Source organism: Ovis canadensis, chromosome 10 (assembly GCF_042477335.2).
Source record: "Ovis canadensis isolate MfBH-ARS-UI-01 breed Bighorn chromosome 10, ARS-UI_OviCan_v2, whole genome shotgun sequence".
NCBI classification, from domain to species: Eukaryota; Metazoa; Chordata; class Mammalia; order Artiodactyla; family Bovidae; genus Ovis; species Ovis canadensis.
The window spans coordinates 97211704-97232806 of record NC_091254.1 but is presented as its reverse complement, the minus strand read 5'-3'; the positions used below and the strand labels follow the sequence as shown (position 1 = coordinate 97232806).

General features: G+C 43.2%; 1 protein-coding gene and 1 non-coding gene across 5 annotated transcripts in view; one reads left to right on the top strand and one right to left on the bottom strand.

The window, feature by feature from the left end:
- MYO16 (myosin XVI) overlaps positions 1-21103 on the bottom strand; it is a 526459-nt gene that overhangs the window by 487429 nt on the left and 17927 nt on the right. The window lies entirely within an intron of this gene.
- LOC138446993 (5S ribosomal RNA) lies at positions 4630-4748 on the top strand. The gene has a single exon (XR_011259631.1). It is a non-coding gene; the product is annotated as a 5S ribosomal RNA (ribosomal RNA).

The following is a 21103-nucleotide window of genomic DNA, read 5'->3' as shown; positions in this document are numbered from 1 at the left end:
TACTATTGCAGACCCACAGACATTACAATTTTAATAAATCTCTAAGTGCTATAAATGATTCAATGGTGTTTGCTTTAGTTAAAAGTCACGGCAGAGTATACAGGGCAGCTCTAACATCACCAGCTTGGGTTTTCTATTTAAAGTTGGGTTCATAACTCTAGCAGGTGAGAGAAAAGCTATTTTTATACTTTCTTTAAAGAACCCCCAAATTCCTCACTCTGGTCCAAGGTGTGAAGTCGAAGGAAAGCGTAGACATCACTCGGAGGATAATTTTCTGACGTCACTCGAGCGTGCGTGCTCCGCATCTTTGCCCACAAGTTACGGGTTGGGAGTTAAACGCTCAAGGGCACAGCAGAGCTGGGCAACCAAGCAACTGCAAAGACTTTTGTTCCCTTCGAGACTCTGCACAGTTGCCAACAGGCTGACGCCACTGGCAGCGGCACCCCTAGACCTCTGTCAAACGGCAGATGGGGGGGCCTGGTGTCGCCAGTGACTGGACCGTCCCTGAAGACGGCTGTCTTGCCTCACAGCTCACGTGTTCTCTGGCCGGCCCGTCGGCAATCGAGGCTGGGACCGAACAAAGACAGTGAGACGGTGTGCCAGCCAGCTGGCCCCGTCAGCACCCCGGTGGTGAAACGGAGCTGGGTTCCTTTCCAACAGCATGGGAGAACATCAGAGGCAGAAAGCCTAAGCATCTTGCCCGGGCAGGGACCACAGTGCCTGCAAGAAATGCGAGCCCATGGCTGCTTCTTCTGCTTCACATTATTACCAAAACCAGCTTTCCTTTCAGGTCAGACTTGTCCCAAGTTTTTAAACCAAGATTTTATATTTTTAGAGAAGACTCTTGAGAGTCCCCTGGACTGCAAGGAGATCCAACCAGTCCATCCTAGAGGAAATCAACCCAGAATATTCATTGGAAGGGCTGATGCTAAAGCTGAAGCTCCAGTACTATGCCCACCTGATGTGAAAAGCCGACTCATTTGAAAAGACCCTGATGCTGGGAAAGATTGAAGGCAGGAGGAGAAGCGGGTGACAGAGGATGAGATGGTTGGATGGCATCACCGACTCAATGGACACGAGTCTAAGAAAACACCAGGAGATAGTGGAGGACAGAGGAGCCTGGTGAGCTGGAGACTATGCAGTCGCAGAGTCAGACACAACTTAGTGACTTAACAACAACATTCATTTATTGATTTTTGGCTGTGCCTTGTGGGATCCTAGTTCCCTGAGCAGGGATCAAACCCAGGCCCTCAGCAGTGAAAGTGCGGAGTTCTAACCACTGGACTGGAAGGGAATTCCCACAGAGCAGCTTTAGATCCACATAAATTTGAGGGGAAGGTACAGAGGCCTCCCGCGTGCCCCCTGCTCCCACAGTGCACAGCACCCCCTAGTATCAGGATCCCCCAGAGGGGACATTTGTTACAAATGATGAACCTGCATGGACACATCATAGGCATCCAAAGTTTATAGTTTACGTTACAGTCTGCTCTTGGTGTCTACCGTCTGTGGGTTTGGACAGATGTATAAAGACGCTTACCCATGTTTATCCACCATAATAGAATCATGCAGAGGATTTTCACTGCCCTAAAAATCCTCTTTGATCTGTCTATTCACACCCACTCCCAACTCTTAGCAACCACTGATCTTTTTACTGTCTCAATAGTTTTGATTCTTCCAGAAGGTCATACAGTTATTAACAAAATCACATAGTATGTAGCCTTCCAAAATTGGCTTCTTTCACTTAGTAACATGCTTTTAAGGTTATGTGTGTGTATGTGTAATTGAAATAGCATTTTAGAAAAGCATAAAATTGTTAGCTTACTTATAGACTATACATTAGATAACATAAAATAAAACACTATTAGGCTAAAGATTATATTATGTAAAAGATAATTCACCATGAGTTATGTCTCAAAATATAAACAAAGACACCTTTCATGCTGAGGTCTTCTAGGCCAAGAGAAATTTTATTTTTAGCATGCTAAATGCTTTCAAGGTAAGCAGATGAGCTAAAATTCATAATTTGAATAAGTAATATTTAATTTCTCACTAATAACTATAGACCTCTTGGTTGATAAAATCCTCAAACACATATCAGAATTTACTAAAATGCAATATTAGTTTCTGAAAAGGTCTCTGACTTTCCCAGCAAGACTGGAAATCTGCGTGAGGATAATATAAAATCTGACCAAACAAAAACCGGCTGACAGCAAATGAATTGGAACCAATAAGTAATCATCATACCTTATCATTTAATCTTTGCAAGAAACAAGACAGATATTCTGGGCCATTCTCAGCCAACAAAAACAACCATTTAAAATCCTGATTTCTATTATAGGGTGTACTTGGCATTGGAAGCACTGTCATGATGTAGCCGGCATTCTGATTGATTACCTCTTTACCATTTTCTCCCAAATGAAATGCATCATTGTTGATACAGCGCATGTATGTAACTGCATGGGTGCACACACACGGATAGCAACATCACGTGCACACATTTCCGGCAGAACCTGGCCTCACTCAAGAACGTAACAAGGGTACGTTTAGTCTTTCAAAAGTTTCCAGTGGAAATAGGCAGTTTCAACATTGCAGTTACCTACATTTTAAGCAAGATTGTGCTAATTGGAATGAAAATAAAGCATAATTATTCCATAGAAATATAAACAAAGTTCTTAATTGATAAGCGAGGCATGGATAGCTCTTTAAAGACACAAACTTACTACAGACACTACACGGCGTCCTTTTGCACCTTAAGTCTCTCACCCACATCCTGTTTGTTTGATTTTTTATGCCAGGCATGAATCATGTCAGGAATGGTGGGAGGATTTATGTAAATACTAGATAACTTTTCTTTCCTGCAAAACATACTTTTTGTATAGAACCTCTTTTCTTTCTTTCTCATCTTACAGAAGTACTTTCACACACAGGATGGCCAAGGCAAAGGAGACACAGAAGTTAAGCAGGCTGGGGAGCCTTCAAGGTCCATATGGAATTAAACTGCTTGTTGGCCTAATGCCACCAGAGCTTCCCCCCAGAGAATGGAGAACAGGACCTTGGCTAACTGACCACCGGAAGGAATGTAGGCATTGGAATTCCTTGCCCGTTCTATAGCACTAACCCACCCTAATGTAACGAGTTACAACAATTAATGAGCTCCCAAGAAACTTTACTTGCTCACTTGAATCTGAAAGACTCAAGAGGACAGCCAAAGGAGGGGTATTAATTAAACCCCCCCCATTATCCCCATCATCCCCAACATCATCATCCCTAATATCATCATTGTCCCCAGCATCACGTCACTGCCTTTATTATCAACTCCACTGTGCCATCACCAACATCATAATCACCAACATCATAATCACCACCTTCATCACCACCGTCTTCCTGTATCACAGCAGCGTTACAGCAGTGAACACTTATAAGCTGATTTTTATCATTTGAATACATCATTTTCCATCAAAACAAGCTTGCAAAAAAAAACACGCAATTTTTTTTAAAGATTACTTCATGTATTTCACATAGGAAGACAACTTGGGCTCAGATCAGTGAGGACGCTAAGGGGCCTGCTAACACCTTCTGTTTGTAGGTAACAAACCCGTTTTCAACCTAAACTTTCTGACGACTCAGGACTCATTCCTCAAAACCATGCTGTCTCTCAGAAGGCATAGACAAAGTGGTATCTGAACCAGAAGGGATGATGCAAAAAGTGATCTGAACCAGAAGTAGAGGATGGGGCCTGCCCTCGTGACTCAGTCTGGACACTGAAGAGTCCCGCTTGTTTAAATTCTGTTAGCCAAAGCTGCTCGTGCAGGCATGGAAACCTGACCCACCTCGGCACTTGTATGGCTGACCGGTGGACAACCGATGCCTAATGATGTCATGGCACACCCTGTATTCATCCATTTACCAGTTTTACTGTTAAGCTCCTGGACGACACTGTATTCTGTGCTCTACATCTTTACAGCTGCTGGAGTCCACTGTGCTGCTCTTGGGAATTACAGAATAAAGATCCAGTAAGTGACCCCCTGAATATCCCAAAAGGTGTGCGTCTCTTCCCAACTCTGTGTTCAGTAACGTTCAGTAACGTCAAACTCCGTCATGTCAGTACCTTGAAACCCGCCAAAGTAAGACTATACATACTTCAGACACTAGGAAGTGCTACTCTCAGGGTCCCCTCCAGCCCTGGGAAGAGTCAGCTATTAAACACTATGGACGTTGCTGCCTGCAGGCACAGGTGAGACGGCAAGAGCCTCTATTCAACAGCCCCGTATTTTGCTCTGAGCCCTAAGCGACGCTGAACCCAGCTCCGATTTCCACTATCGGTCTTTATTCTGGAGAATGATGCTTACCAGTTGCCAACCTCGTGTGAATTCTCTCTTGAGTTATTTGAAAACCAGTTTTGACGTGGGGACTGAAAACACAAAATTCTATTATTTTGATTTTGCTGAAACATAAAAATGAGGTAAGAAGTGGAAACACAAGGCCTCACCTCTATCGATGGGTCTGTGTTGCACTGATGTTGCGGTAAGAGAAATAAAGACTCCTGCATCTTGTGCACTAAGCTCTGAAGATCTCAATTATCAGTCAAGTGCTCTGGCTGTGAGGATTATCTCTGCTAAACATTCCGAGGTCTACGGCCATACCACCCTGAACGCGCCCGATCTTGTCTGATCTCAGAAGCTAAGCAGGGTCGGGCCTGGTTAGTACTTGGATGGGAGACCGCCTGGGATTACCAGGTGCTGTAGGCTTTTGGGGCTTCCCTTGTAGTTCAGTCAGTAAAGAATCTGCCTGCAGTGTAGGGGACCCGGGGAACATTCCGAGAGCAAATGAGGGGAGTAAATATCTAGCACTGGTAAGAGCCAGCAAGCTTTATAATAACCTACATTTGGAACTGTGTGTGCATGTGTGTGTGTGTTGGGGGGGGGGCGGGTGGGGAGGTCTGAGATAAAGCTATTCTCCAATCTATTACATTGCCAAGTTATACACTTTACAAGGTCCTCCTGATGTTTTAACGCGCTTCAACTAAACGCCCTAGAAAAGCCGACTTTGGGAAGAGCCCCCAACAGAGGTGGGCTTCCCCGAAGGCTCAGCAGTAAAGAATTCACCTGCAATGCTGGAAATGTGGGTTGGAGTCCCGGCTTGGGAAGATCCCATGGAGGAGGAAAATTTCATGGACGGAGGAGCCTGGCAGGCCACAGTCCTTGGGGTCACAAAGAGGACTGAAGGCCTAAGCACACAAGCCCCTCAAGAGGGCAGTTTCCATTTTCATAGGCAAAACACCAGAATAAAAAACAGGCAGCTGACCGTGGGGGCCACAGACTCGAGACACAGCGCAAAGGGCTTCAGGCCAGCAGTGACCTCTGCCCCTAGAACCCTAGTGTCATCCAGAGGCCACTCCTCCCCAGGCACGTCTAGCTGGGCAGGATCTCACTTTCGTCTCTACCCCATTTTCACATGAAGAACACACTCAGGCCTGCGTGTCTCGTAATCACAAGGCTCTGGCTCATGCAGAGCAGTGGGGCACAGCCTAGCTGAAACGGAGTCATGCCACCATGACCAGGGTCCCAATCTCAACATCACGGCAACCTTGACCTTCAGGAACTAGAGCACATTGAGAAATCATTATCCACACATTCTCACATTGGGTCCTCGTAGAAACTATGAGGGAGGCACCTCCAGTTCACAAAAGCTAAAACAGTCTGAGCATAGGGATGGTGACTGCAGCCATGAAATTAAAAGACCCTTGCTCCTTGGAAGAAAAACTGTGACAAACCTAGATACATCATGTTAAAAAGCAGAGACCTTACTTGGCCAACAAAGGTCCATATAGTCAAAACTATGGTTTTTCCAGTAGTCATGTATGGATGTGAGAGTTGGACCATAAAGAAGGCTGAGCACCAAAGAACTGATTGGTGCTTTTGAACTGTGGTGTTGGAGAAGACTCTTGAGAGTCCCCTGGACTGCAAGGAGATCCAACCTGTCCATCCTAAAGGAAATTGGTCCTGAATATTCACTGGAAAGACTGATGCTGAAGCTCCAATACTTTGGCCACCTGATGTGACGAGCCGACTCATTAGAAAGGACCATGAAGCTGGGAAAGATTGAAGGCAGGAGGAGAAGGGGATGACAGAGGATGGGATGGTTGGATGGCATCACCGACTCAATGGACCTGAGTTTGAGCAAGCTCCAGGAGAAGGTGAAGGACAGGGAGGCCTGGCGTGCTGCAGCCCATGGGGTCGCAGAGAGTCAGGCATGACTGAGAGACTGAACATCAACATCAACAGAGAAAGTGGCAAAGGTGGAACCCAAACTCGGTCCCTACCCCATGTGTCAAAGTCCTGGTCACTAACAGGCACTGCACCAAGGTGGGCCCCAAACTCCGCTCCTGTTCAACTCCAACCTTTAGTTAAATGCGACTTGACACGTCCTTCTATTCTCATCTAATAGCTAAGATATTCTCATCCAATAGCTAAAATGATTGGAAATTTTCTGAAGACTTGTGTCCAAAGGGAGATTCATAGAGGGTAAGAACTGGCCTCTACATGCATCCTATAATAAATCAGATCACAAATGAGAATTTTAACTGAAACACATTAATATATCCAAGTGTCTACAAACCACTGAAATTTAACACTGTACAGTTTGGGAGATTAAAAAAATATGCTAAGGAAGGTATCATTCTCTCTTATGATAAAAAGCATTAAATGACAGCAAAACAGTTTGCCTGGTGTATTTACTTTGATTAAAGAAGAGAATCTAGGCTTCTAGTTTGCTCAAATAAAATCTTATTTTATAAAGATATATTAGCTTTAAAATATGCCAAAATTACTTACGGGGTATTATGCATTTTACAATCACAATAATCATAGATGTTGGCTGATGGTAATTAAGCGTTAAATATTTAAAATTTCTCTTTCTTCAAATAAATAAGTCTGAGGAATCATTCTTTATTTTATTCATTTAATAATGAATTTCCTTATATTTACCAAATATTCATTTGATGTTTTCTATAAAGAGAAGCTTGTGAATTTGATACCGAAAAATGCTTTTTATTAAAACAAGTAAGTATGATATTTTAGCATGAAATCAAGCATCTGATTTCTGGGGTAAAAGACCAAACAATATTGTATCTGCTCACAATCATCTCCAGGTAGATGTTGATGTATCATAAAGAAATCACCACATCTGTTACATAACAATAAAACCCTAATTTAACAATTAATAGCTTACTTAAAAATTAATAAAAGCATAAAATCCAGATGAGCTTTATCATAATTCTCCCCCAACTCACACATTTACTCCAGTCAGGGAAAACTCTTTCTCAATGTATTATTAAAAATTATACACATAATCAATTTTCTCTTTCATACCATTATGGGATAAATTCCAATACCTTGTCAAAATATCAGTAGCAACATTTATGTAAATTTCTCTGTGTTTACTACTTTCTGGGAATTTGTAGATAACATTTTAAAATGCTTACCCAAAGGATAAATTCGTTTATTACCCCATCTCAAGAAATATTACAGAATTTCAACCACTGAAGAAAGTCACAGAAGAAGAAGCTCCACTAACTTTCTTGTTAAGAAATAAATATTAATAGTTTAATTTAGAGTATCAGAATATTTCCCATACTATTCTATTTCCATGTTTGTTGGAAACTTTTTCATGCTAAAATGCTGAAAAGGAAGATGAAAGAAAATGCTGAGCCCATGACTTTAAAGCAAAAAATAAAAAGTAAGGAACACAATTGTACTCATCTCACATGTTAGTAAAGTAATGCTCAAAATTCTCCAAGCCAGGCTTCAGCAATACGTGAACCGTGAACTCCCTGATGTTCAAGCTGGTTTTAGAAAAGGCAGAGGAACCAGAGATCAAATTGCCAACATCCGCTGGATCATGGAAAAAGCAAGAGAGTTCCAGAAAAATATCTATTTCTGCTTTATTAACCATGCCAAAGCCTTTGACTGTGTGGATCACAATAAACTGTGGAAAATTCTGAAAGAGATGGGAGTACCAGACCACCTAACCTGCCTCTTGAGAAATCTGTATGCAGATCAGGAAGCAACAGTTAGAACTGGACATGGAACAACAGACTGGTTCCAAATAGGAACAGGAGTACGTCAAGGCTGTATATTGTCACCCTGCTTATTTAACTTCTATGCAGAGTACATCATGAGAAACGCTGGACTGGAAGAAACACAAGCTGGAATCAAGATTGCCGGGAGAAATATCACTACCTCAGATATGCAGATGACACCACCCTTATGGCAGAAAGTGAAGAGGAGCTAAAAAGCCTCTTGATGAAAGTGAAAGAGGAGAGTGAAAAGTTGGCTTCAAGCTCAACATTCAGAAAACGAAGATCATGGCATCTGGTCCCATCACTTCATGGGAAATAGATGGGGAAACAGTAGAAAGAGTGTCAGACTTTATTTTTGGGGGCTCCAAAATCACTGGAGATGGTGATTGCAGCCATGAAATTAAAAGACGCTTACTCCTTGGAAGAAAAGTTATGACCAACCTAGATAGCATATTCAAAAGCAGAGACATTACTTTGCCAACTAAGCTCCGCCTAGTCAAGGCTATGGTTTTTCCTGTGGTCATGTATGGATGTGAGAGTTGGACTGTGAAGAAGGCTGAGCACTGAATTAATTGATGTGTTTGAACTGTGGTGTTGGAGAAGACTCTTGAGGATCCTTTGGACTGCAAGGATATCCAACCAGTGCATTCTGAAGAAGATCAACCCTGGGATTTCTTTGGAAGGTATGATGCTAAAGCTGAAGCTCCAGGACTTTGGCCACCTCATGCGAAGAGTTGACTCATTGGAAAAGACTCTGATGCTGGGAGAGATTGGGGGCAGGAGGAGAAGGGGAAGACCGAGGATGAGATGGCTGGATGGCATCACGGACTTGATGGATGTGAGTCTGAGTGAACTCCGGGAGATGGTGATGGACAGCGAGGCCTGGCGTGCTGCGATTCATGGGGTCGCAAAGAGTCGGACATGACTGAGCGACTGAACTGAAATGAACTGAAGGAACAAAACCACCTAGTAGCTAAATTGATTATTCACTGAATATTACAGTGCATTAAAAAATACATTCTTTCTAGAATACTGTGTATATGCCTATATTCATTTTAATATTCACACAAATGTATGTGTAAATATGTATAATGGATAAAAATACATAGCATAGATCACAAAGAGTTGGACATAACTGAACAACTGACGCTTTCACTTTTGGGGCTTCCCCGGTGGCTGAGATGGCAAAGAATCTGCCTTCTAATGCAGGAGACTTGGGTTCAATCCCTGGGTCAGGAAGATTGCCTGAAGGTGGTCATGGCAACCCACTCCAGTGGGTTCCTGCCTGGAGAGTTCCATGGACAGAGGAGCCTGGCGGGCTGTAGCCCATGGGGTCCCAAAGAGTCGGACACGACTGAGCGACTCACACACACACACACACACACACACACACACACAAAGGACATGTGTGAATTTTTACTTCAGCTTCCCAATTTCGACTCGAATTATCCTGTGGAAGACAGCCAGCACTAGGGCGTCATCTGAGGGTATTGAGGAACTTTCGGTTACAAGCATTCAATAATACTAATTCTCCTTTGGAAATCCTGTGGTCTTCTTGGAAAAGTCTCAGCTCATCTCAAATGAAAAGGAAAAAAACAAAACAAAACAAAACAAAAACATAGCCTCTATCTTCATATTTATCTCACCTACAACTTTTCCTGATCTTCAAACTTCTACTTATCATGTGAATTTGGAATAATACAATTGAGCTTTATAATTTTAACATGTAGAACATTAAAATTCTGCTATCACTTTGTGAGACAGACGTTTCTCCTTCTTGGCCAACTGACCTGGAGCCCACATTCTTTAGAGCAGTTCTGCTTCTGGAAAAACAAAGTTGGATACACTTCTGATCCAAAGAAGCCATTTCACATTACTTCCTAAGAGAGACGCTTCAGAAACAGAGTCTTTACGACTTTCCTCTTAAGATAAAAAAGGAAACAGGAGAAGAAACAGGAATGGTATATTCCTAACTAACGAAGACATACTGCAAAACATTATATGCCTCTTTTACGTGAATGGAAAAGAAAACTCCAATTTTCTAGCCTTTAATAGAACTGAGCTTTGAACATCATTGTTTGGAACCATACAAATTATAAACAATCTCTTTCTTGTGTGATATTTTTTAAGCTCATTAATTTTTCACTGGAGGCTGGTTGTTTCACAGTGTTCTCTCGGTTTCTGCCATGCGTCAGCGTGAATCAGACACAGGGATACACGTGTCCCCTCCCTCCTGAACTGCCCTCCTGTCTCCCACCCCATCCCGCCCCTCCAGGTTGGCACACAGCTCCTGATTGGAGCTCCCTGCATCACACAGCAAATTCCCACTGGCTGGCTGTTTTACACACGGTAATGACCATGTTTCCTTGCTACTCGCTCCCCTGCCCTGTGGTGTTGGAGAAGACTCTTGAGAGTCCTTTGGACTGCAAGGAGATCCAACCTTAAGGATGGACTGAATGTCCATTGGAAGGACTGATGTTGAAACTGAAACTCCAATACTTTGGCCACCTGATACAGGGAACTGACTCACTGGAAAAGGCCCTGATGCTGGAGAAGATTGAAGGCAGCAGAAGGGGACGACAGAGGATGAGATGGTTGAATGGCATCACCGACTCAACAGACATGAGTTTGAATAAACTCCGGGAGTTAGTGATGGACAGGGAGGCTTGGCGTGCTGCAGTCCATGGGGTCACAAAGAGTCAGACACGACTGAGCGACTGAACTGAACTGAACTGAACTCCCTTACGCCACTGTGTCCATAAGTCTGTTCTCTTATGTCTGAAACTTCTTTGTGGCAAACAGGTTTATCAGGACCATCTTTCCAGACTCCATATATATGCATTAATATACAGCATCTATTTTTCTCTTTCTGATTTACTCCACTGTGTATAGTGGAGCTCTAAGCAAAGAGGAACTTTCCGTTACCATACACACTAAGGTCCATCAAGGTGTTTCTTGATCACACCAGGCTCATTTCTTTTGGATGACATCTCCAAGCCCCACTGTGAGTAAAATAAAGGCTTCTTCCAAATGGACAAGAGGAAACAATTTTCCAGTATCCTCATTTTACACAAGAGTTACTGTGATTTAACTGTTCTTCAAAATATTGGCTTTGCCACAGAGCAAAATCCACAAAAACAGGCATTCCAAATTGACGCCGCAAAGCCCTTGGCATCTCTGCCATTTATGCTGACCATTACACGACTGTGCAGATAAGAAGATAAGATCCAATATTTTCTCACCTGTGTCCTTTATTACAGTCTGGCTTATGCAGAATCCAGTTCAATAACTGTGTCTGAAAGGGGATGAAGCTAGTCTTATACATACAGAAAACAAGCTGGTCGTGTCCCTAACATTTTTAATCTTTTTCTCAAGAGGTTCTGTTGATGATGTATACTTCCCCTGTCGCTGTGTGCTATTAATTTGAATTTTAGTGAGAAACACTGGTTGCCTAATCCTGGAATGTCACTATCATCTTCAATGACACAAATCATCTAATAATACTCTTTGTCCAGCCCTAGACCCCCTTGAAAATTATTGGAAGGACTGATGCTAAAGCTGAAGCTCCAATACTTTGGCCACCTGAAACAAAGAACTAACTCATTGGAAAAGACCCTGATGCTGGGAAAGATTGAGGGCAGGAGGAGAAGGGGACGACAGAGGATGAGATGGTTGGATGGCCTCACCGACTCATCGGACATGAGTCTGAGCAAACTCCGGGAGATGGTGAAGGACAGGGAGGCCTGGCATGCTGCAGGCCACGGGGTCACAAAGAATCGGCAGTCACCCACTGAACAACAACAAAGGCCTCCTCAAAAAAAAGCAAGGAGAATATATGTGTATTTCCTCTTTCTAGATGACCAATGACAAAAGACAAAATAAAATATTGATCTACTCTTTGGGCTGAGCTTTCTGAGGTCTGTAACCGTCCTCTTCTCAGCTGTGAACTGAGCAAAATCAAAAATTGATTATCCCTCCCTTCTAGATCTGAGCTTCATGGATCTTCAACAGCTGACTAGTTAATTAACTACAGTAACAGAACACCAGATTAGAACTTTCTTTATAGGCCTGCCGTTAATGAACCTATTTTTCAATGTAGGAAACGTCGGCACGTGACCACTATAATATTCTTTCTTAACCACAGCATTTCATTCACTGACCGATCCGAAGTTATTTGACCCTCTGAGAGAAAGATCATCAATTTGCAGTTCCTTGTCCTGGTTTCCTGGCTAAACCCGGATGTTTAATATACATTTGAGGTCATTCATCATTCATTTGCTCAAAGGATAAAATGCCGCTCTCTAAGAACTGAAAACTGAAAGAATGATCCAAGTCTATTGCTGCTGGACCAGCCACAGAGAAATGTGAGCCTGGTCTCCTTTGCATGTCCATCGGTGAGGACTCAGCCTATAAAATGCTTGAAAGCGAAAGCCTGCTCTTCTGCAAAACAGATATTTAGTATTATTTGTCTCTGCCTCATGTAAATTATTAACATCAAGAAGAATATTTTCTTAGGAAGACACAGTCTTTGGAAAACACTGATGAAGTCCATTTCTCTTAACTGAAGCACAGAACGTGGAATACTGAAAAGCCATTTTTGTGATAAACGACATCTCAACACCGTGTATTTTTTTAATCTGGTGGCATAGTGAGAATGCCATGTCATCTGGGAAAATGCCCGCGTGAAGACACAGGGCCCCGGGGTGCAGGCAGTGAGAAAGGACTTGATGGTGTGTCTTTTCCAGTTGAAAGAACTTTAAAAAAAAAAAAGAACATTTAAAACTAATGTCCACTCTTGTTGGAATTTAAATCAAATATTCTTACAGACACCAGGGACCACATCCAACTTCGGCACTGGCGCCTGGAATGGCACAAAAACCAGCTTTATGTTGGCGTGTCATGAGAGGCTTTTTCATTCCTACCACAGATACACTTTTGAGTGTTGTAGCCACTGTGCTCAGCTCGAGGGATAAAAAGATGAATCACAGGGAGACCTTGCTTTAAGACCCTGGATGGAATGAGAGAGAGGCAAGGAGACCAAAAGGACTTAGTCCTTACTGGACCTAGACAACTCTTAGGCCCACTGACAGGCTTCCAGGAAAATGTCCTGGACATTTCGTCCTGACCATTGCTGAGACCGTCCTGGCCTTTGGAGCTCTGAGCCTCATTGTCTTCCGTTCTTCCAGGGACCCCACCCCCACCCCCTTCTAAATCAGGTCTTCTTTATCTTGCAATTTCAACCTATTTCTTCCAGTTGGGCAGGTCCTTCTATACCCAAACACTCTTCAGAATCAACCTATTTCTTCCAGTTGGGGAGGTCCTTCTGCATCCAAACACTCTTCAGAATCATTTATTTTACAGCGTCCGTTTCCTTCCATCTGATCAGTTCCCACTCGCCCCATAAACAAGCAGGAAGCTGTGGCCAGCCCAACACACTCCAGTTTCTCTTCAGCACACTCCAGTTTCCCTCCTGACGCCACTGTTCTGCCCAAACAGCTCCACTGAAGATCACCAATAAATTCTCTATTGCCTACACTGGTCCTCATTCGACCTGACCACTTAGCAGGATTTTACACACTTGATTATCCCCTCTTCTTGAAATAATTGCTTCTTTGGCAAACCCACTCCAGTGTTGCTGCCTGTAGAATCCCATGGACAGAGGAGCCTGGCGGGCTACAGTCCAACAGTCCATGGGGTTGCAAGAGTCAGACAGGATTTTGGGACTAAACCACCACCATCCCTGGTTTTAACAGCTGCCCATCCTCTTACACTTGCCCATTTTTCTGTCCTAAACTCCCCATCCGTCTGATCTCTACAAGCAGGATTCCTCCCAGTCTGGAGTCAGCCTTTTCCCTCACGCTGACCCTGTCGGCTCACCCATGCCCACAGGTGTTCATTGCCAGTGGTGCGCTCTGATATTTCATTCCCAAGACAGGCCTGGCTGGTGAGCTCTACGGAGCACAGACGTGCCCCCCTACCCATCCCAGGATTCAGTGTCTCCCTGACCAGCAGCTTGGACCAGAAATCTGATCAATTTCCCAGCATCCTCTTCTTCCTCCAAATCCCACTTGAGCTCTGTCCCCAAGTCCTGGTGGTCCTGCCTCTCACGGGGTCTCCTCCACACGGGCTGCCCTGGACCACAGGCTCCCGTTTCAATGCGGACCACTAAGAGCGCCCTGACTGCAGGCCCTCTGCGCGCTCCGCCGCCACCTAACGCCGTCTACACCATCTTCACCACTCCGCCTACACGACCACCAGAGTAGTCTTTAAACTCGCTAAACTATGCTCTTGTCTAAAACCCTCCATCTCCCCCGGAACAAAGACTCGGGTCCCGAGGACGGCCTTAGAGCCCTGCTCACTGTGACCGCTGACCATCCTTCTCGCTTCCTCTTCACCCATTGCCACAGAGCTGGAAATGAGAAGAAGCCTGGGGGGAGGGGGGGCAATCAATTCAGCACTGATTACATGAACAGGATTCAGGATAGGGAGGCGTTTTTAGTTTCTTGATTTTTCAGAATCGTTTGTGACTTTTTCTACCAATTCAATGATGCTCTCCACAAATCAAGTATCAGGTTCAAGGGAAAAAAAAAAAAAAGCCAGCCTTGAAGACGATGAAACCGGGATCCATCATCTGACGCCCCTACCGGCCCATTCGTCTTCACAGCATTTTTTTAGTCCATGTGTGTGGGGAACGCTTCCGGCTCTAGCAGAGCAAGGAGCTGACCCTGGTTTTAATGGGAGGGGTTTACAATTCCAAAATAAATAGGGGGACTACTCTTCTTTCCCACTGGAATATCTGTGAGCCTCCCAAAGAGGGCACTTTATTAAGTTATAAAAATAGGTTTAATGTGAAACTATATAAGATTTCCAGATTGACAGTTCAACAAATGAAGTAAAGTATTTAATAAGAAATGTATTCTCTTCAAGAATCATGGTGGGTGCAGGAGCAATAAAAGAGTACAAGAAACAAACAACCAGATCCTACCTCAGAGCACAGGGAACTTCATTTAATATCCTGTGATGAACCATGATGGAAAAGAATAGGAATTCATTTAATATCCTGTGATGAACCATGATGGAAAAGAATAGGAATGAGAATGTGCGTGTGTGTGTGACTGAGCCACTTTGCTGTATAGCAGAAATTAACACAATATTGTTAATTTCACAAAATTCAATAAAATAATTTTTTAAAATGTAATGGAATCAGTTATGAAGGAGCAGACTGCAGCTGTAGCAAGGTCTACTTCAGAGGCACGTGGAATAACAAGGAAATCATAAGACAAGGAGCGTATCTTGGAAGTCCATGAATAAGTAAAAGCACTAACATCCTCAGGTTCAAAGAATCTTTTCACTGGCACACTTGGGAACACAGAGATTTCAGAAAAGCAGACTGGGAAAAAAACTTGTTTTTTAAATAAAGTAGGCAAAGCAAACAGGATTATTACTGAACCAAGATTCCTATGTTAATAATGCTCTCAAATGAAATGAGTAAGTTGTGAAACTGCCCTCTCCTGTTCAAAGAATCCTTTTAAGTGACATATGCTGTCCTCACGTAGGTGTTAGAGCAGCCAGGCTACACAGACTGATGACTCGTAGACAGTATAAGTCAAGCTGCCAAACAACTCTGAGCTCCTATAGGAATCTCTGCTAAAGGAGCTCTTTACTGAGTGAGCACGGAAATGAAAAACCCTAAGTCCCATATTCTTTCCCTCAGCCTTTACTCAAAACTCTAACCACAGCCAGAAACTCCAGGCCTTAATTGATAGTTGAAGAAGGAACTGTGAAAAGAATTAGGGCTTCCCAGGTGGCTCATTGGTAAAGAATCGGCCTGCAACGCAGGAGGCGCAGGAGACACAGGTCTGCAGGTTCGATCCTTGAGTCAGGAAGATCCCCTGGAGGAGGAGCTGGCAACCCACTCTTCTTGCAGGAGAGTCTCATGGACAGAGGAGCCTGGAGGGCTACAGGTCATGGGGTCACAAAGAGTCAGACAAAACTGAGCAGCTGAGCACAAGCTCGATGAAAAGAATTCAGGGAAAATTAATACAGGGAACTTAATGAACTAAAGCAAACATTATCTATTACAGCTTATTAAAAAGGGAGGAGAAAATGTAAAATTTAGTTCCTGATTACCGTCAAGTTCACAGTAACTTACATTTAATCTGTCACTTGCTATTATAAGTCTGAATTTCTAAAGAAACTCAGTATGTTTATAATGGGAAGAACAGTTTTCCTAGAGATATTTCAAAATAGGCTTAGATAGTTTAAAAGTTCCAAGGGCTGTATTTCCGATTGCTTGTTACGAGAAGCTACGTTCATTAAAAATTTGTCTCCAAAAGCTATACTTGTTCACTTAATACAAGCCATTCTGTCATAGTAGGTTGTTTTATCCACTGATCTGATGATAATTAACTCACCATCTGTGATTTCACAGTATTTTGGAACTCCATCCAAATGTAATAACTTGACCTAATTGTCAGTGAGAGATCAGAGATGACGCTTTGTGATGACTTTCTCTGAAATCAACCTATTGCAGAAGGAAGATATGAACCCAGGCAGTTTGACAATAAATTCCTGCTTTTAACCCTAACATTATAATGCTTCTTCATGAAAGAAATGAAATATTAGAAGGAATATTCACAGTAGAGTTAGTAGCAGGATGATTAGCAGAGGAAGACCAGAAGTTGAATAGAATATTCACAGGAATATCCCATGGACTAGTTAACGAAACACTTTGACCCAAATTCAAATTTAGTGGATTGAGGAGTGAATGGGAAGGGCAAAACAGGAAACAGTAGGTAGATTATAATTTTGGATTATTAAGATCCTTCCTTTCAACTATATAATGTAAATTAAAATAATTTCATTTATAAGATTTATTAATATAGTAACATCAGGATCAGCAAGGATCCTGTTTAACCATCTGCATTTTTTTAAAACACTCTATTTCAGTGCAATTAAACCATTAAAATGATCAGCATTTTGAGGGGGGGGAATGTCTCCCCCCAGAATTGATGGCTCAGATGGTAGAGTCTGCATGCAATGCAGGAGACCCAAGTTCAATCCCTGGGTCAGGAAGATCCCCTGGAGAAGGAAATGGCAACCCATTCAGTACACCTACCTGAGAGATCCCAGGGACAGAGGAGCCTGGTGGGCTATAGTCCATGGGGTTACAAAGAATCAGACACGACTGACCAAATTTCACTTTCACTTTCAAAATGTTGCCATGAGCACAGCACATTTTAAGAGTCAGTTAGATATTAACAGGATCACTCTTCACATATCTGAAAGTTTCCTACTTCTAAGACAGATGCTTTCACTTTAATCCAGCATTTTGTGACATATATTTATACAGTTGTATTGAGCAGAAATTCAAGCACTACCAAAATGTTAGTGAATTAATAAATTTTAAAGTGCATTTCCAAAGCAATAACATGTAGAGTTGAAAATTTTCATTAGATGTGGCATCTGTAACAAAGCTTCCAGTGTCCAAATCCCCCCAAATTGCAACATACGCTTCTGAGAAAAAGAATAAAGTATCTGTTCAGTTACTGGTAATCTTAAAAGGGCAGGAACAGCTGCCAAAATCATTAGAGGTTGGTAATCCATGTGTGTCTTTTTTGAGGGAGACAATCTGTAATTAATTCCGCATTCGCCAGCTGGTGTCACTCCCGTCCCTCTCCTCCCCCGCTAAAAAAAATCAGTCGTGGGAAGACGAAGAGTAGTGTCTGCTGCCAGACTTAGAAAAAGAAGAAAAGAAACTGGCGCCACATGCCCAATACACTCAGAAAATGTGTAAAATGAGTAAGGAATTCTACATCATTCGTTACCTGCAATACGCTCATTGAAAGAATTATCAATGTATGGATTTTAGCTTCAAGCGCGGTTGTCCTTGCTCAGTCGCTCAGTTGTGTCCAACTCCTTGTGACCCCGTGGACTGCAGCCTACCATGCTCCTCTGTCCTCCACTATCTCCCAGAGTTTGCTCAAATTCAGGCCCATTGAGTCAGTGATGCTATCTAACCATCTTATCTTCTATCGCCCCGTCTCCTCCTGCCTTCAGTCTTTCCCAGCATCAGGGTCTTTTCCAGTGAGTCGGCTCTTTGCATAAGGTGGCCAAAGTATTGGAGTTTCAGCTTTAGCATCAGTCCTTCCAATGAATATTCAGGACTGATTTCCTACAGGATTGACTGGTTGGATCTCCTTGCAGTCCAAGGGACTCTCAAGAGTCTTCTCCAACACCACAGTTTGAAAGCCTCAATTCTTCAACACTCAGCCTTCTTTACGATCCAACTCTCACATCCGTACATGACTACTGAAAAAACCATAGCCTGGACTGCAAAGTGAGTCTTGTCAAAGCTGCTTTAATAAGATAACAAGTCTACGAGATATGGGAAAGCAACTATGAGGTGAGGCACTGATAGGTGTTCTTCACAAAGTATTAAATATTTGGCCACTTAGTGGAATGAAAACTAGAATTACGGAGTCGGCACTAATATCTAGATCAGTGGTTTTCAACTGAGGGTGATTCTAAACCCTAATCTGGCCTTGCCTGGAGGCTTTTCTAAGATTTTAAAACCTGGTGCAGGGGGTGGCTTCCAGCATCTCGGGTAGAGGCAGGGAGGCTACTGAACACCCAACAGCACACAGGGCAGCACCACAGACACAGAATAACCTGGTCCACAATGTCAGTCCTGCCCAGGCTGAGAAACCCCGATGAGGATTCCAGGTGCTAATGAGTTTCCCACTCTATAGGTCTCTCCAGCAATGCTTCCACAGAATCAGAAAACATCCCTTGGATCAGGATGTGCCTGCAAATCCCACAGTCGGTCAGCTGGTGGCAAGGCTGAGACTGGAGGCTGTGAGAACCCCCTTCTCATCCCCTTTCCATCCTGAGATGGAAAGTACAAACTAGAAAAAGCTACTGCAAGACTGCGACACACACCATTCAAACTCAGGCTCAAACGGAATCGCTAAACATGACAACTTCCCCACATGCTCCAAGGATCACACACAGAGCACAGCCGTCACACGGTTTAGTAACTGGTCTTAGTTCATCATTTTTATTATTTCCATTATAAATGAAAAAAAATGCCTAACACTTGATACTTCGAAGTTGTCAGATCCAAATAATTTAGCTATCGATCAGACTGTTTCCTAACATATATGTTCAGTCATGCTATTTTTGAGGCAATAACACTCACTGTGAAATGTAGTGATAAGTGAATGAAGAAAGGGAGCTTGGTTTGCACCATCCAAACTCATTCCCTCTCTGTCTCCTGGTGACCTAAGGTGGTTCCCACTGGGGTTCTTGGCGGGACCCAGGTGTACCATCTATGCCTGCTATGGGTGCACCTGTGGTCCCCAAATAGACCTCTTTTTTCTGTGATTTCACTTCTGCACTTGTAGTCATATTATAGCTGTTTGATTTTTCTTTTAGTTTTAAAAGTATAAACCATATGGCAATCATTTTATTTTAAAATCAGAAATAATCAAATATAGGCAAGCTGATTTTAAAAGTCACCTTCATATTTTAAAAAATAAATTGTATGTAAACTATCCACCCTTTAACAAAACTTTACATCTAAATTCTTCCTATCATTTATCCTATGATTCTGCTACCATCTCCATCTTTAGTTCATCGTTTCACTTATATATGTCACTTGTCCAATCATCACCGCATAGCCCTTGGCTCAGGTGTGATTATCTGACAACCACAGTCATTTTCCATCAGGAGGCAGTATGGGGACCAGGTCCTGAGGGATGGGGTTAACAGGAGCAAGGATGAAGGTCTTCTGGGAAGAAGACAATGAACATTAGTGTAAAAAGAAGCAGAAGAGGAAAAGCATAGCCATGTGCTTGCAATGGTCCTGAACAGGAGTCGGCTGATAACAGGCAAAGGTCCCAGAACTGGGGACAGAAATAAGACAGGGCCGCTTAGCTAGGATGTGGTTGAAGGACTCATGCGTTTTGAGGGGAGGAGGGTAAACGCCAGGACTTCTAAAGTTCACTCCCAAGCTGAGATTCTTCTGCCCTACTGAATACTGACATAAGAAATGTAGGTCAAGGCCAGGCTGTGAAAAGATTTGACTGCTTGTTGGGGTAGAGAGCTTGCAAAAGACTGACAGCTAAGGAGAGGACATGCAGAGTAATGACCCGAGGTACCACGCTGATGAGTCAGGTAGTGAGATGCAGGATGGATGATGATGCTGGATGACAAATTCAGTGCATCACAGGAGGCTACCAGCCACGTCTCCGACATTCTGGAACTAAGGTTGGAGGCGGGGGAGGCGGTGGACGGGGGCAGAGGAAACGGAAGGAAGGGAAAAGGCACAAGTAATTTGTGAGATTGCTGGTCTAAAAGAGTGTCATGGAGGAGCACAAAGACCCAGATCCCACTGGCCCATGAATGGAATTCGGAATTCAGGAGCTGCTGCAAATTCAGTTAGAAAACTGAGTTTCCTTTTAGACAAGTTACATGTGAGGTTCATGTTCACCAGAAGAATCCCAACACATTCTTCAACTCTCAGATTCTGCCTCCTCTATGAAGACTTCCTCGACATCCTCAACCACATGACACCTGCGACATCATTGCCACCACCACACAGAGACTCGCAACACCCTACATCTTCCTCCGCCTCGGTTTCTGCACGCTGTCTCAGCCTCTGTCTAGGTGATTCCCAGGTAGAAAGGATGGGGGCCTTTTCCTAAACACACTGTTATGGGCTGAATTCAAGCGCTGAACACTCCTGAGATACCAATTTTAAATCCATGGGGAAAAGACGTGACAGACATTAAATATAATTCATCTGTCTATTGATTTGCTCATTCAGTAAACAAATAGAGGTTTGCTCTCCTGCTCTGTATTTGGATCACATAATTCAAAGAGGACTTTCCCGGTGGCTCAGATGGTAAAGAAGCTGCCTGCAGTGCAGTAGACAAAGGTTCTATCCCTGGGTCAGGAAGATCCCCTGGAGAAGGGAAGGGCAACCCACTCTAGTATTCTCACCTGGAGAATCCCATGGAC